Source organism: Lactuca serriola, chromosome 4 (genome assembly GCF_051521515.1).
Source record: "Lactuca serriola cultivar US96UC23 chromosome 4, Lser_US96UC23_V15, whole genome shotgun sequence".
Taxonomy (NCBI): domain Eukaryota; kingdom Viridiplantae; phylum Streptophyta; class Magnoliopsida; order Asterales; family Asteraceae; genus Lactuca; species Lactuca serriola.
This window is the reverse complement of record NC_136411.1, coordinates 300896165-300901812: the sequence shown is the minus strand read 5'-3', so window position 1 is coordinate 300901812 and position 5648 is coordinate 300896165. Positions and strand designations below refer to the sequence as shown.

At 40.0% G+C, this 5648-nt stretch overlaps 1 non-coding gene across 1 annotated transcript; it reads right to left on the bottom strand.

Annotated features, from left to right (window-relative positions):
• Positions 1-246: 246 nt before the first annotated feature.
• LOC145103593 (small nucleolar RNA R71) lies at positions 247-353 on the bottom strand. The gene has a single exon (XR_013706676.1). It is a non-coding gene; the product is annotated as a small nucleolar RNA R71 (small nucleolar RNA).
• Between the last annotated feature and the right edge of the window lie 5295 nt (positions 354-5648).

Below are 5648 nucleotides of genomic sequence, written 5' to 3'. Positions count from 1 at the left end.
GAGATCCCCTTCCACGGAAAAGACCATGAAGATGCTTACAAACACTTAGATGAAGTCAATGATGTAGCTGATTATTTTAATGTTCCAAACGTGCCTCGCGAAACTCATCCACTTCTCATGCTTTCGGTTACATTGAAGGGTGCTGCAAAGGATTGGCTCAAGTCACTTCCCCCCGGATCCATCACTACAAGGGCCAAGATGAAAGAATATTTTATTGATCAATTTTGCCCACCCTCCAAGATATCTAAATTAAAGAAAGCCATAGCCAAATTTGAACAACAAGCTGGAGAGTCACTTTATGAAGCTTGGGAGAGGTACAAGAGTTTGCTAAGGAATTGCCCATATCATGACCTTAATAGTCAACAAGAAGTCTCCATTTTTTATGATGGAGTAAATGTTACAACAAGGAAATTACTTGACTCGCAAGGTACACTAACAAAGAAAGCACCCCCGATGATAAAGCAACTAATTGAAGAATTCTCTAAGCATTCTAGAGAATACCACAACCCAAGGAATGATATGACAAGAGGATCAGCTTATGTAGCTTCAAAAGATTTTTCCAGCAGTTATGGCTTTGTTAAAAACCATGGATAGGAGGATGGATAAAATGGATCAAACGATACATGCTATTCGGGTGGGTTGCGGGAATTGCAATGGACCTCATCTTACTAGAGATTGTGACTTGGACGAGAACGGGAATAAGAAGGTGCAAGTGTGCTACTCAAGTGGTGACCGATATGATGAAGATTGGCGAAAACCCAAGAAAGAATGGCTTCCTTATGATGAGTACAAGAAGGCTAAGGAGGAGAAATATAAACAAAAAGGAAGAGGTTTTTTTTACCAAAAGGAGGAGCTGGCACAAGAAAGAAAACCAAGTTTGGAGGAGATGCTTACTAAATTTGTAGCTGCTTCAGAAAAGAGACACAATGACCATGATGCTGTAATACAAGAGACAAGAACAATGCTTAGGAATCAACAAGCATCTATCCACAACATTGAGACGCAACTGGGGCAACTTACTCAACAAATTAATCAAAGATCACCGGGAGAACTTCCTTGTAAAACCGAAAACAACCCACGAGGCGCACATATAAATATCGTGACAACTAGAAGTGGGAAGATAATTACCGCTCTGGCCCCTATTCAGAATAAAAATCTGCTGGAAACAAACCCTAATCGCCGAGTCCAGAAGATGGACTCGACGAGTCCGATGCCTAATCAGAAAAGTCAGATTCCTGGAAAGCCATTTCAGCCTCCATTGCCATATCCAGCCCGAGCTAAGCAAGAGAAGAAGGAAGAAGACTACCAGAAGTTTCTAGACCATATAAAAGCTCTTCAATTCAATATACCATTCATTGAGGCAGTTGCACAAATGCCGAAATACGCCAAATTCCTCAAGGAGATGCTAACCAATAGAAGGAAGATGGAATAGGTGAAGGAAGTAGTTCTTAATGAGAATTGCTCAGCTGCCATGTTAAACAAACTACCAAAGAAGAAGGGTGACCCGGGAAGCTTAACTTTGCCTTGCCAATTTGGGAATTTGGCCACCATTCATGCTTTGGCTGATTTGGGAGCAAGTGTAAATCTCATTCCATATTCATTTTTCAAGAAATTAGATCTCCCGGAACCAAGGCCAATTCGAATGGCAATCCACTTAGCAAATAAAACGGTCACATTTCCAAGAGGAATATATGAAGATCTATTGGTGAAGGTAGATAAGTTCATGTTTCCCGCGTACTTTATAATGCTAGACATGGAAGCGGATCCTTAAGTCCCGATCATCCTTGGAAGACCTTTCCTTAACACAGCAAGCGCTATAGTTGACATGCGAGACTCAAAACTTACTCTACGGGTGGGGGATGATTCAGTCACTTTCGGGGTTGATCGAGCCATGAAGCATGCAAGGAATTGTGATGACACGACATTTTCAACTGATATGTTGGATGAATTGATGGAGGAATGGCATAATGAAGATCCAAAAAAGTCCACCATCACCTTTACTGAAGAACTTGATGCTGAAAAAGACCTACTGGAAATAGAGAGACCGCTGGAAGAAGCTGATTATGATGAGTTAATGAAGACCATTGAGCATTCTACTCGCTGAGTAGACTCGATCTACTCGCCAAGTCCATTTGAAGAATCTCGAGAAATCACGAATTTTGCACAGGACTCGACGAGTCCCTTAACTGTACTCGACGTGTTCAGCATGCAGAACGTAAAAAATGAACTCAAGGCACTACCAGATCAATTGGAGTATGCATTCCTTGAAGACGGTTAACAAAAACCTGTTATAATAGCTTCTGATCTCTCTAAATCTGAAAAAGAAGAATTAGTTCAAGTCTTGAAGAAGAGGAAGAGTGCCATTGCATGGAGCATCACCGATATCAAGGGAATAAGCTCCTCTTATTGCTCTCACAAGATTAACTTGGAAGAAGAAGTAAAGCCGGTAGTGCAACACCAAAGAAGATTGAACCCAAACATGCAAGAAGTGGTCAAAAAGGAAGTAGTCAATCTTTTAGATGCGGGGATCATTTATTCTATTTCCGATAGTCCATGGGTTAGTCCTGTTCAAGTGGTGCCCAAGAAAGGAGGGATGACGGTCGTAACAAACGAGAAAAACGAGCTTATTCCGACCCGAACGGTAACCGGTTGGTGAGTGTGCGTCGATTATCGAATGCTAAACGATGCCACTCGTAAAGACCATTTTCCTTTACCTTTTATTGATCAAATGCTTGAAAGATTTTCCGGCCATAGTTACTATTGTTTTTTAGACGGATTTTCGGGTTACTTCCAAATACCCATAGACCCAATGGACCAAGAAAATACCACTTTCACTTGCCCGAGTGAGACTTTTGCCTATCGCCGCATGCCCTTTGGGTTATGCAATGCTCCTGCAACATTTCAAAGGTGCATGACGGCCATATTCCACGACATGGTGGAAAAATTCGTGGAAGTAGTTATGGACGATTTTTCTGTTTTTGGATCTTCCTTCCATAATTGTCTTGCTAACCTTAATTTAATGCTTGCAAGGTGTGAAAAAACCGATTTAGTCCTTAATTGGGAAAATGTCACTTTATGGTTAAAGAGGGTATAGTCTTAGGCCACAAGGTATCCAAATCGGGAATTGAGGTGGATCGGGCAAAAGTAGATACAATTGCTAAATTACCTCCACCGACTAATGTAAAGGGCATTAGGAGTTTTTTAGGACACATGGGTTTTTACCGCCGTTTCATAAAAGATTTTTCTAAAATAGGTAGACCTTTAACACAATTACTTTTAAAAGATGCACCATTCAATTTCACTAAAGAGTGTCTAGAGGCCTTTGAATTTTTGAAAGAAAAATTAACTAATGCCCTGATCATTATTGCCCCGAATTGGAACTTACCTTTTGAAAATAATGTGTGATGCAAGTGAATTTGCATTAGGGGCTGTCCTTGGTCAAAGGGTTGATAAGCACTTTCGACCCTTTTATTATGCAAGTAAGACTTTGAATCCGGCCCAAGAAAATTACACCACAATTGAAAAAGAATTACTAGCAGTAGTGTATGCTTTTGACAAATTCCGCCCTTATCTTGTTTTATCTAAAACCACTATTTTTACTGACCACTCTGCTATTAAGTATGTGTTTGCCAAGCAGGATGCAAAGCCAAGATTGATACGTTGGGTTCTACTTCTACAAGAATTTGATATCGAGATACGCGATAAGAAGGGAATGGAGAATGTAGCAGCCAACCACTTATCAAGGCTAGAAAACCCGCATTTGGAAGCATTGGAAGAAGATAAAATTGGAGATGATTTTCCGGACGGGTACATTTTGGTGACCACGGCGGAAGAGCCATGGTTTGCAGATATAGCTAATTACTTAGCTACCCAGTACATTCCAAAAGACTTTACCCGCCAACAAAAGAAGAAATTATTTTCAGAAATAAAATACTACTTTTGGGATGAGGCATATCTTTTCCAAAGCTGTACGGATGGGGTCATAAGGAGATGTGTATTCGGTAATGAAAGCCGAGAAATTTTGGAGCATTTCCATAGAGGGCCTACCGGTGGACATCATGGAGCACACTACACTGCTAAGAAGATATTTGATATTGGGTTTTATTATCCCACAATTTTTAAAGATGCTACCCAATATGTCAAAGAGTGTGATGCATGCCAAAGAGCGGGAAAAATATCATTCCGAAACGAGATGCCACAACATAGTATTCAAGTGTGTGATGTATGGGGGATCGATTTCATGGGACCATTTCCAATGTCAAAAGGAAACAAATATATTTTGGTGGCGGTCGATTATGTATCCAAGTGGGCGGAGGCACAAGCTTTACCAACAAATGATGCTCGGGTGGTGGTGCGCTTTCTAAAAACGTTATTCTCAAGATTTGGAGTTCCTAAAGCCCTTATTAGTGACCGAGGCACTCATTTTTCCAATGATCAATTAGAAAAGGTGTTAAGGAGATATGGGGTAACCCATAAATTCTCTACATATTACCATCCACAAACTAGTGGTCAAACTGAAGTGACGAATAGAGCATTAAAAAGAATTTTGGATAGATCGGTGGGTAGCAATCGAAAGGAATGGTCGGATAGGTTAGATGATGCACTTTGGGCCTTCCCAACAGCTTTCAAAACACCTATTGGTACTACACCATATAGGCTAGTTTATAGGAAGCAATGTCATTTACCGGTGGAAATAGAGCATAAAGCTTTTTGGGCTTTAAAAATGTGCAAATTTGATATAGCTGAACTTAGAAACAACCAGTTGATGCAAATGAATGCTCTTGAAGAACTTAGGAATGAGGCTTATACTAGCTCCTTGATTTATAAATAAAAAACCAAGAGTTGGCATGACAAAAGAATCAAGGGTAATAAAGACTTTCATGAAGAGCAAAAAGTGTTACTTTTTAATTCTAGGCTCAAACTCTTTCCGGGCAAACTAAAGTCAAGATGGGATGGTTCATTTCTAGTGAAGAAGGTTTTTCCACATGGAGCTATTGAGTTATTATCAAAGAGATGACACTCTTTTCAAAGTTAATGGACATAGGGTGAAAAAATATGAAGAAGGAATCTCGAGGAATGAAGACCTAGAAGAAGGGTTGCTGCTGGAAGGCATGGCAGAAACGTAGACCGAAGAGGAGTCCAACTAATGACTCCTTAAAAAGAAGCGCTTCTGGGAGGCAACCTGAGTTAGAGTTTGCACTTCTTTTCCTTTTATTTTTCTTTTTCACTTTTAGGATCTATTTTCTTTTCATTCTTCTTCTGAAATTATGCTTAAAATGATTGCTTGAGGGTAAGCAATGCTCAAAGTGTGGGGGTGGTGGTTTAAAAAATTGAGTTTTTTTCAAACTAACTAATGAACTCATCGAGTTCATAAGATTACTCGGCGAGTACTTTCTGAAATCCACGACAAATCGCGAACACGCGCCCCTACTCGGCGAGTAGGTATTTCTACTCGACGAGTACAAGCATTTAAATGGGTTTTTACAATCTGTAAATAAGGGTTTCTTTTACCCTACTCATTTTCACTAGCCACTTCCCATTCATACTCGCTGAACATTCAGTTTTCTCTCAAGCCATTCCTTTGATTTCTTGTTGAATCTTCATCTACAAAGCAAAGGGTATGATTTTTCCTTTGAATTCTCGCTAAA